This window comes from Meriones unguiculatus, chromosome 19, assembly GCF_030254825.1.
Source record: "Meriones unguiculatus strain TT.TT164.6M chromosome 19, Bangor_MerUng_6.1, whole genome shotgun sequence".
Lineage (NCBI taxonomy): Eukaryota > Metazoa > Chordata > Mammalia > Rodentia > Muridae > Meriones > Meriones unguiculatus.
The window spans coordinates 54,415,097-54,427,658 of record NC_083366.1 but is presented as its reverse complement, the minus strand read 5'-3'; positions in this window follow the sequence as shown (position 1 = coordinate 54,427,658).

Genomic DNA, 12,562 nt, shown 5'->3' with positions numbered 1-12,562 from the left:
TAACCTCTATCTGCATACTATGGCTCATGTGCCCACAGACAATAGATAGATAGGTAGATAGATAGATGATTAACTGGTGGAAGACAAATAGAAGCAATAACTTTTAAAATAATTTTAAATATAGTAATTGGTTCACAGTTCTCACTAAAAACACACATGTGTCTAAAGGAAAAAAAAAGTCTTTCATGATTTTTATATGTGTGCAAGTATCTTCATCACTGTTCTATTGCTATGAAGAGACACCATGACCAAGTCAACTTTTATAAAAGAAAGCATTTAGCTGAGGATTTGCTTACAGTTTCAGAAATTTAATTCATTATTATCATGGTGAGGAGCATGGCATTACACGTGGTACTCCATCCTGATCCACAGGCAGAGAGAAAGGCAGAGAGAGACAAAGACAGAGAGACAAAGAGACACAGAAAAGAGAAAAAAGAGAGACACAGATATATAGAGACAGAGCTTTGGCCTGTCACAGGCTTTTGAAACCTCCAAGCTCCTTCATAGGGACACACTTCCTCCAAAAAGGCCACACTTCTTAATTCTCCTACTCACTTTAAATAGAGCCAATTCATAGTGACTAATCACTGAAATATATGAGCCTGAAGGGAGGGAGCATTCTTTTGGGAACCACCACATTACGCTCCCTGATCCCCATAAGCTTATAACCGTATCATAATACAAAACTGCATTCAATCCAACTTCAAATATCCCCATAGTCTATTATAGTCTCAACAATTTTAAAAACCCAAAGGCCAAAGTCACTTCTGAGATGAGACTCAATGAAGTTTCTTAACTGAAATCCCCTGATAAAATCAAAATCAAAAAGATCATATACTTACAACATACAATGGCACCGAATATGTATTACTTTTCCAAAAGGGAGGAAAGGAGCATAGCAAAGAAATACTGGTCCAAAACAAGAACCAAACCAGTTGGGCAAATTCCAAATTCTGCATCTTCATGTCTGAGGTCAAAGAAATCTTCCAATCTCCAACTCCTTTCAGCTTGGTTGACTGCAGCACACTTCTCTCTCTTGGGCCTGTTCCACACCTGGTCTTCAGCTCTCCTTGGCAGGAATCCATGACTCTAGCAACTCCATGTTGAAGTTTCCATTGAAATCCAGGTTTCACCTTAACAGCTTGAGACAACCTCTCTGCTGGGCCACAATGCAGGAACACCTCTGGCACATGTCTGACTTCAGTGGCTTTCCTTATCCTCAGGGAGAAATTCAACTCCCTTTTTATATCCTTGATTCTAAAACCAGAATCACATAGTCAAAGCTGCCAAGTTCTATTGCTTGATGAGGCTGGAACTTGGCCCCGTGTTCAATTACATTTGCATCAGCTTTCTGTTGCTGATGGTTTTCTTATAAGGTAAACTTTTCTTTAAATCCCTTTCACAAGTTGGTAGGGCCTTGTCCTCAGATCATTTATCCTCCACTCCATTTATTCCATTTATCACCAGGTTTTTCTTCAAACTTTTGTCTTCTTCAGCACTGAACTTAGTACCATTATATTTCCTGGTGCTCCATTTCTCAACTGTACATTTTGTATTTTTTCTTGCCCTACTTGCTCTTATTCATTGTACATCTGTGTAAGAGTGACTGCTAGTAACCACATGATACATTCAATACCAGATTGTCTTGAAATTTCCTCTGCTGGCACCATTAATGCAAAACTTTTCAATTTAGCTTTAGGCAAATCTTCAAGACAAAAGCTGAAAACAACCACATTCCTCGCCAAAAAAGCACGAGAACAGTCTCTAGGCCATTTACTGATATTCTTCCTTTCTGAAACTTCTTGCACTAGGCCCCCACAGTTCAAATAAGTCTGCAAGGATGGTCCGTTAAAGACCTCTTAAAGCCTTCAATTGTTTTCTTAGTCTCAAAGTCTTCCATATTCCTCCAATAAACAGCATGGTCAGGCCTGTCACAGCAGTATCCCACTCTCTGGTATTAGTCTTCTGTGTTAGTCATTGTTCTATTGCTGTGAAGAGACATTATGACCAAGGCACATTTTATATAAAAGAAAGCATTTAATTAGGGCTTGCTTATCGGGTTACAGATTTAGCTCATTATTGCCATGGCAGGGAGCATGGCAGAACACATGTTACTGGAGCAGTAGCTTAGAGCTACAACCTGATCAGCAGGCAGAGAGAGTTAGAGTCAGAGAGAGAGAGAGATAGAGTAAACCTGAGCCTGGCATGGATTTTTGAAACCTTAATAACCATCTCCAACGACACACTTCCTCCAACAAGGCCACACCTCATTATCCTTCTAATCCTTTCAAATAAAGCCACTCCCTGTGATTATGCATTTAAATATATGAGCCTACAGGGGCCATTCTTACTCAAACCACTATAGCATGTATGTACATGTTTGTTTGTGTAAAGCTGTGTATGTGTTTTGTGTATGTGCATGCACGTAGAAGCCAAAGGTCAATCTCTGGTGTTAGTCCTCTGCCTTGTTTATTGAGACAGAGTCTCTCTCTCAACCTGAAACTTACTAATTATGCCAAGCTGGCCAGCCAGTGAGCCCCAGTGATCCTCTTGACTCTGCCTTGCCAACATTCAGGTTATAAACATATACCATTGTGCCTAGCTTTTTACATGAGTTGTGGGAAATGAGTCCTCATGCTTGCATGACATGACCATTACAGACTGAAACATTTCCCCAGTACCTCCTATATGTTATAACAGTTTTTACAAAAGAAAATTTATATATACATATATTTGATTTTTGAAAATGTAAATATTTGATAAATTAATACTTATTTGTCTATCTATATATCCATTTATTTCCCCAAATATCTGTTGAAACTCAAGAACATGACCAGGGAGGTCCCGCAATGACAACTGGAGAATGTATCCCAAGCAGCTCCTGGGGTGTGAAATGGGGACTTTGTGTGAGGAAGTTCTGCCCATCAGAAATAATGAAAAATGAAAAAAAAAAATCATGACAGTCAAGAGAAGTCAAAATCATCAAGGATGTCAATGAGGAAAAGCTGCAGAAAACAAGACTCAGAGGTAGAAGACAATGAGCCAGCAGCAGATCAGGCTGAGATGCTGCTAAGACTCAGAACTGGGATTAGTGAGAAAGCCAAGCATTGGCATTCCCCAGCCCTACTCTTGAGACTGTGGAGCAATCATTTGACAAAGCTGTGGAGCATCATTGTAACTGGAAGTACACAATGTGCTCCTTTACCTTGGTACTTTCTGTTTCTATTTCTGTGTTTGATTCTATTATCCTTTGTAGCTTTAAAAAATGACCAAGTGTCTTGTTCATTTCAGTAACTCACCTCAAATTGAAAGTTTACATTTTTCTTTTCAGTGTGTCTCTAATTGTTTTCACCCCCTGCACAGGTGTCAAGTCTGTGCATTAGCCACAGGCTACTCATTAATGATCATGGCATCCTAAGTGACATGTGTCACATAACTTAAAGATTTAAACTCCTATCATCCACTAAGTTTTAATCTTGGAAACATCTATTCAAGTCAAAAGTACAGAAAATGAAAACTGCACCAATGATCTTTATCGTGTACGGTTTTAAAAGTGTATCTACCACAGACAGTTTTTCCCAAAACCCTGGAAATAATAGTTTCAACATTTTTGGAAGACAGTTTGGCATTTTACATCAAAAGCTTCAAATGTCTTTATCTCTTGATGGGGCAATTCACTTTGTACTTTGTAAAATTTCTTAAAAACTTTTAGTTGTCATGGATCCATGAAAGTATGAAGCTGCAAGGATATCATCTCATCATTGTTGAGCATTGTTAAAAGAAAACAAAATTCCAAGGGCCCAAATTAAGACTGTGGTGGATTAAACTGTAAAAAGTCTACTTTAGAAGACTAATTGGCCTCAAAAAATACTGTCATGGGAGAACATTTAATGAAAATTGAAACGCTGCAAAGCAAATAAGAATAACACATCATAACCAGTCTAAAATATTGGCCGTGACTTGAATGTCTCCTTCAAATTCACACTGAGACTCATTGTTAAATTCATACATTAGTGGTGTCGGTGCTAGTGTCTTTGAGTGGTGATTTGATTGGACATGGTCACCATTGTGGCAGGCCCTGGTGAGATTATAAACTCGACAGGAGAGAAGCACTCAGTTTGCTGTTTTGCTTTGTGGTGTGCTCTGCTTTGTGAAGATCCAGCAAAAAGGCCCTTACCAGGTGGGTGCTGGGATCTCACCCTTGCACTTCCTCACCTCTACAGCCATGAGCTAAATGAGCTCCCATGGTGCTAAAATAACCCCTCTCAGTTGTTTTGTTATGGAAACAGAAAACAGGCTATGGCAACAGTTTTCAACATATTTCTGATGGTGTTAGGAACTGAGACACCACTCAGTAGCAAAGTTACAGTTATGAAGTAGCAGCAAAAATAATTTTATGATTAGGGTCAGCACAATGTAAAGAGCTGTATTAAAGGGTTGCAGCATTAGTAAGGTTCAGAACCACTGGACTATGTCAATACTTAACCCTTAGAATAGTTAAAGAGGAAAAGCAAAGAACAACTCATTACTACAAAATACTAATGTTCATCTCTGTTTGGTCTATAGCCCATTACCTTGATGTAAAAGGTCCCACACAAGCTACTTTCTACCTTCTGTTCCAAATTGCTCATTGCCACTATCCTTTTTTATTCACTACTGTACTCTATTTAAGGCTCTGTTCCTAGACTAAGCCAATGGTCATCTAGTCTTGGAACCTGGACATTTCTAGGTGAATTTTCTCCTCTTATTCACTATCCATACTATGCTTGATTCTCTTTCTGAATAAGAAGTATGCCATCCAGCTCCTGTCTCTCCAGGTGAAAATAGGTTTCCCTATGGGAACCCTAGGACCTTGTTTGTATAGCAGCTAATTCTAATATAGACATTTATGTATATGCTTGTATATATAGGTAGATAGATTGATGATAAACAGATACATAGATACATAGATGCATAGAGGAAAGCTAGAAAGAAAGAAAGAAAGAAAGAAAGAAAGAAAGAAAGAAAGAAAGAAAGAAAGAAAGGAAGGAAGGAAGAAAGAAAGAAAGATATCACAAGCTCTGTAAATGTGTAGTACACCTATGAGACCTCCAATAAATTACTTCTGGATGGAATGAATGTAGAGAATAATGGGTCTTATCTACTTTGATAGCTAGCAGGTATAACTTCCGAAATACAAAACAAAAGAGATTCTGTTTTTAAAGATCTAGTTGAAGGCTGGGGTGATGGCTACATGGGTAAAATCTTGACAGGCAAGCCTCATAACTTGATTTGGATAACTGTAGCCCTCCACAGAAAGAAAAAACTGACTCCTGAGACTTACCCTTAGACCTCCACACACGCTGTAGCACACATGTGCCTGTACACACACACATACACACATAACACAAATCATACTTTTAATGAGAACTAGAATTGAAATATCCTAAAATAGAGGAAGTAAGTTTTGTACTATTCAAGAATGATTTCATTTACAGCAACATTCTCACGTCTTTGGCAATATAAACTCAACTCATTCATGGCTTTAAAATCAACTCCATGTTTCTGGGCCTGTGTTTTAAACCTGAATTAGATTTTCAGTGTCTCATTGCAATCCTTCAAATTTCGTCAAAGAACACGAACACCCATGATGGTGTCTGCACTTGTAGTAAAAGGAATCTTGCCTTCAGTTAAGACGTTCCTCTGAGGCAATGGCACTAAAATAAGGATGCCGTGGTTCTTAAATTGTGACGTGGTTCAATGCTATGCACAAACTAATCCTACCTCCCCTCGCCCTTGCTCTGTGAGCCTTGACCTCCTTAGCAAAGAAGCAGCTGCCACTTTCCTACCAAATAGGGAAAAGCTTGCCCTCCCAGTCTTACTTTGCAATTCCTTTTTGATGAGAACAGCTCTTTATGTCTGTACTTGTCTTTGTGTTGCTGGGATTATTTTCCCCTGTACGTTGCCTCCCTGTTTTTAAGCGCATAAAAAATATTTCAACACTAAACATCAGGAGGAGTATAATCAAGGGCTACAGAATATTCCAGCTAGGGTTCCCTTTTGAAGTGATAACCACCTTTGCATGGCTGTGCAAAGGGCCTGAATGATAGCTTAATCCTGTGCTTACAAAAAAGCCTTTTCAACGCTAAACAGGAAGGTCAACCTGCCAAATTTACTTTAAAACATAAAACTAATTTCCTGCCACAACGTCCTTGCATCCCGTGCTGAGGATTAATAAGCATAATTCCATCCTAGAAGCTGGAAATTAGGTGCTGTGCTCCTAATTACCCATCCAGGTATGATGTCTATTCAAGGAGACGAGAAATACAGTATGATCAGAAATGTGCAATAGATTTGCCCGCTTGATAACAAATTTCTCTTCTGCTATTGTTAACCTGGAAGAAAACAATGTTTCCTGAGCATAATTTTAGTAAAATACAACCACGTTACTGCAAGCAGCTCTTCTGAATGCTCCCACATGCTAGACACACTCAGCGTTCCTTGGATAACCACTTGAGTTCACATAGATTTATCTCACCCCATAAAAGCACAATTCATTAAACAGACTAGTCTATTTAAACTAAGGCAATTTTATCACAGTCAATTCAATTATTTAACAGTGCTTTTTTAACTCACTACTTAACGCTTTCTTTTGACAAGTATCCCTTTAAATGAATGAGCTGTAATTTAAAGAATGAAAAAAGAGCAGGTCTCCTTACAATATGCTCAACCAGCCTATAGAGAGGTGTTTTGCTGACACTAAAAAACTCAGTTTAATTTGAAAGTTAAAGTGTAACTCAAGTAATGGAGGCCACCAAGGTTATTTTCTAAAAGCAATAAAAATGTAATTAATTAAAATAAATGAAATATAAAAGAAAAGAAAGAAACTTCCATGGGCTGGTTGCATGTTCACTGGCCAAATACACATGAAACATAGACCCAAATATTCAGAATAAAGATCACATAAAATAATAGTCTAGTTGGCAAATGTGTAAGGGAATTGTATGGAAAGTTTAATCATTGCCTGGCCAGTTGCTAATCAAAGTAAATCAAAACGAGTGATGAGTTCTTTTTGAAGGTTTTTTTTTTCTCATTAGATATGTTATTTCAAATTATGAAACCTTAAAAATTACATAAGATCTTAATTATAAAAACCATAGGTGATGGATAACTCTAAAGGAAATAGTGGTTTCCACACACCATAACAAGGAAATTGTACATATGAATTCACAATGGTTGTGACAGCATCTACAAACCCTATGTAAACTCAAGCTAAACAAAAGCCCAGCATGGTGATGGGAGGTAAGCTTACAACTCCATCCTTAGCGAAAGAACTATGGCAACAATAGCCACTAGATGAGGGAAAGTTGGTTTTCTTTACAGTATAGCCCCTGGGAGGTCAACCATGATCCATTAGATGGCCTTGTACCCACGAATGTATGGGTGCCACAAATTGAAGCTGAGTTAAAAAAAAAAAAGGACACAAAATAAGTTGGGTAGGTATAGAAAGGGGTGGGTCTGGGAAGTGATGGGGAGGAGAGTGGATATGATCAAAAACATTGTACAACATTGTCAAACAACCAATTTTAAAATGAGAAGAATTATGTGGGAGTCTAGATTTGAGTTATACAGTAAATGAGTCAGATTAGGAGTGTTTCTACTTTTAAACAAAGAAAAAGAAGAGTTAGGTCCGTTTAGGTAATAGTACCTCCCCATGGCAATGGCCTTGGCATTTCATTGGAAAAGAAACTCTAGGCTAACATGGCAGGCATGGGCTGTAAAGGTTGTAGTGGTCGTAAAGGTCATAAAAATCAGCAGGCTTGTTTCTATGGTGATGTGTGAACTGAAGCTAAGGACTTTCGTGTTGCCTCTACATGGAAGTAATCCAACATTATGGATAAAACATCTCTGGTAACAGGAGCGCTGCTTGCTACTTAGTCTTTCACACTTCAGCTTTCACTTCTTCTTTCTTTTCATTATTAAGAAATAACTATAGATAATTCTCCCTTTTCAATTATAGTCATTCACCATGCTTTAATAAACAGTTCATTGGAACAAATGACTTCTCTACCATATATTACAAAATTAATAAATTTTATCAAAAACAATTAAATAATTGTTAAGAAATTAAAATTTTCATTATGTTAGAATCACCTAGAAATTTAATATTGAATACTGAAATAAACCAAAATTATTCCTCTCTTCTATATTAAAAAGTACTAAATTTAATAACTTCTTGTGCCCTCTAGACTTGTTTTACACCATATATAACCCAAAAATGAAATGCATAATTTTCAACAATATTTTACAGGATATAAGCACTGAATGTAACCAGTCATGGGTCATAAAACCCAAAAGCCAAGTTGGATACAATCCTGAAAACTCCATTTGGATGCAAATTCATCTGGATTAATTACCTAATTTAATACTGGAAGTGTAAGCCAAGTTATACCTGGAGGGAAAAGGGGGGGTGTCTAGACAGAAATTGGCAACAACAACAAAAATACTTAAAGTTATAGAATGTTATTTATTTAAAAAAAAACTATCTCTTTTCTTCACTACCTCCAGTGTCCCACCTGAGTCTTTCTAAGTAAGCCCTAAATAAGCAATACAGCCCCCAAATGTATCATCCTGACAAAATGGCCACAAATAAGAACAAGATCTGAAGTGCTAGCCAAGTTGAAGGGATAGACAGAGCCGTAGACCAGCAGTCTAGAGAGTCAAAGGACTTGGCTTCTGTCCTGGCTTATCATAAAACACGGGGATGTACACTGTGAGCCATCTCTAAGTTCCATTTCTTTCTTTTACTATTTTTTATTTATTATTTATTACAATGTGTCCTCTCTGAATCCCGGCTGTTGCCCCCTCCCTCGTCCCCTCCCTCTGCTCCCCTTATGCCCTCCCCTAGTCTACTGATAGGGGAGGTCCTCCTTCCCTTCCATCTGACTCTAGCTTATCAGGTCTCATCAGAACTAGCTGCATTGTCTTCCTCTGTGGCCTGGCAAGGCTGCACCTCTTCAGGGGGAGGTGATCAAAGAGGCAGCCACTGAGTTTGCGCCAGAGACAGCCTCTGCTCCCTTTAATAGGGAACACACTTGAAGGCTGAGTCTACAGGCTACATCTGAGCAGGGGTTTTAGATCCTCCCCATGCATTGGTCCTTGGTGGGGGTATCAGTCTCTGCAGGCCCCACTGGGCGCATTTGTTTTGTTTTGTTTTTCTTTTTCATCCTTTCTTTCTTTCTTTCTTTCTTTTTTATTTTTATTTTTTATTTTTTTGGCTTTGTTCCTCTCCTTGTGAAGTTCCTGTCCCCTCCAGGTCTTTCTAGCTCCCCTTCTTTCATAAAATTCCCTGCACTCTGCCCAAAGCTTTGCTATGAATCTCAGAGCCTCTGCTTTAATACCTCAATCAGTGGTGTCTTCCAGAGGCCCTAGGGATCACTGGGACATCCAAGTTCCATTTCTATGCTATCATTTCTTGTTGTCAGAGGTGAGGTTCCCTAATGTCGTTTCCTCCAGCAGCTACCCTGGTTCCATTTGGTGCCTACTTGCTGTGATATTATCACTCATCAGTTAACATAAGCCCTGGGAGAGTAGAAAGGTGAAAGGTGGAATTCAGAATAAATATTTTTTTTTTAGAAAAACACTTGTTTTTATTAATTATTCTTTTTTTTTTAATGCAGTTTATTCAGGAACCTTGAACAATCCTCGGACCCTGGGGAAAGCCAGCCCACAGCTTAAATAGCCTCTGGGTAGCCAACCCAGGCATGCCACGTGGGCAATGCAGATAGGTCCACATACATGGAAGCAAGCCAGATCCTCATCCTTAGCCAAATGTGGAATTGTTCGTGACAGAGAGCACTCACCATCGGGAAGGTGGAAGGCAGAAACCAGCTCCATCTTTAAGGCATTCCGCAGCTCTCTACAGTTCCCCCTTTTTGTTTTAGACGCATCAGGCAAGAGTAGAGGTCTGATCTCTGATATTAGAAATAAATTGGGACTTTGTACCGATGTTCATTTAGGTGTCATCCACCCAAAGAGCATCAGACCCGTCCGATACCTTTTTCTCAGAGGCGGGACCTGGGGCATCAACCTGCATGCAATCAGACATGCTCTTCTCTGGGTCGAAAGCGGTGACCCTGAGTGCAGTGCTTAGCCTCGTATTTTTTAAACAGGCAAAAGCTAGGTATTTTTGGCATCCAAAGAAGATAGGTCCTCCTGTCACAACTCTACCCTGATGCTGTCTGTCCTGGACAGAAGAGTGGGAGGCAGCTCAAGGAGAGAGCTGTTGGCTGGTATGCAGAGGCAGTTTCCATCCTCAGGACATGGAAATACACCATGAGACAAGGATTTATAAGGTCCCCTCTTCATGAGCTTTCTGGGTCCTGCTGTGCTATGTGAATTTTATTTTCTTGTAACATTTTTTCTTGTGTTTTTAAAAAATTACTTATGAATTTATAAGGAGAAAAATATTTTTGAAACAGTGTGTCTCATAGACTCAACCTGCAAAAAAATACGAACACCCATTCAAATAGAGACATAGACAACAACTGAAGAAATTTTTGAAGAATTTTTTTTTTATTTTTTGCTAGAGGAATCTCTTCTTTTTGTCTTTGAGTAGAAGGTGTTCATCTCTCTTTCTTATTGTTTTCATTGTAAGAAAAATGTATGTGAGGACTATGAAAGAAGGTCAAAAATACATGGATTGCGATTGCTCTTTAAGAACGGCCAACGCTAGTCACTCTGAAGGTACCACGTAGAGTGCTCCCTTCCAGATACAATCTAAATCAGAGCACACTGCTGTATAAACCACTGAAAAGTTCTGCAAGAAGAAGAAATGTATTGCTGCTATCTCTGCTTTTACCAAAATTATTTTACCATCTGTATCAGTTACTATCCTTGTTGCCATGACCAAATACCTGACTTAAGGGAAGAAGCATTTTTTCTGGACTACCATTTGAGAACCCTTACATCATGGCAGAGAAAGCATGTCAACAAGATAGAAGTCATGGATGAACGGTCAGAAAGCCAGCAAGTCATGCTGCATCGGCAGCCAGGAAACAGAGTAAACAGCAAGAGGGGTAGGTCTGTAAAACCTCAAGATCTTCTCCAGTTACTCACTTCTTCCAGTGAGGCTTCAACTCCCAAAGGCTCTGCAGCCTTCCTCAACAGTCTATAGCTCAGGACCTAGCATCCAAACATAAGGTTCTAGTGAGGAGAAGGGACAAGTGTTTCACATTCAAATCATAACATCAGCAAGTTGTTTTATCATGGAATGCTGGCTACAAGGGCTGCCACCTAAGAACATCAAGCTAGGAACCCCAGGTTCCACTGTGCTTTGCTATCTGATGATGTCTTCCTTTGCTTCTGTAGTGGTGAGTAAACTGAAGTACTGTTTAAACCACACAGAGTCATGTGGAACATTAATTTAACTCATTCAAAGGGATGCACATTTGATGCAGATGAAAACAGAATAATCCCTTTATCGTCAGTATTAAGGGTTTTTCTGTTCTTTCTGCACAGTGGTGCTTCGGCATATCCTTAATATTTAGAGTTAACATGCCGAATCCATATGAGTTTAGTTGTGGTGTCTTCATATGTGCATGCCATTATACCTGGTTCTTATTCACTTATCCTGCTTTTCCACAAACCGTTTTAGTCCATCCTCCTTGTCTCCCTCCCCAAATAGTCTCCCCATTCATTAAGAATCGTGCATCTTATATAAGTGAAAACCAAGGCAACAAGAGCCTCAACTGCCTCACACATGGCCACACAGCCTTTTCTTGTTTGACAAATGGACTTATAGAGAAACTGCAGTGTTATGTGTTTCCTTTTCCTCCCTCAAAATGTGCTGTTTTATCAAATCAAGAAATAGTTGGCTCTTCTAATGTATTACATATAAATTGTCAAGTGTATCCAACAACTATTTAATAACACAACATAAATCACCAATAAAAGACCCTTAAACCATTGTGTTAGGGGACATATGCCTTTAAAAAAATGCTTTGGAAAGATATTTCATATTAAATCATTGCAGCAATGAATATGATAATTGAAAATTTAATATTACATATGCAAATCCTAATGTATGAGAATTCTCAGTAGTGTTCATTACAGATTATGGAATTGTTTTAAAATGGCTTTAAGTGCCTAGTGGTCATATAATAGATGGTTCGTGCTTTCCATCAGGGAAAACTAGCTTTTCAAAATGAATGCAGATTGACGGAGGAAACATAAAATTGTGCTTAGAAAAACAACTTTGTAAGTACATGTTGGCCAGTTTTAAAGAGAAGATTTAAAAACACCAGACTGGAAAAAAAATCAAAACTGAGAAAACATCCAACAAAACCATTTTGTGGGTGTCAGAGTTGGAGTGGTGGTGTGTGGATGAACTCCCTAGAGCCCTTTGGGAGAACTTTTGAGTTTTCCACAGTTCTATCTCCTCTAGCAGCTGTCTTTGACATCTCAGTCTTTGCAAATGAAGTTTATATTCTCCCAAATGTCATCACTGTGTGCCCAGGCCTTGTCCACTCATGGAATCAGTCAGCCCAGTAAACATATTCAAGTGGGTAAGAAGTGCACTACA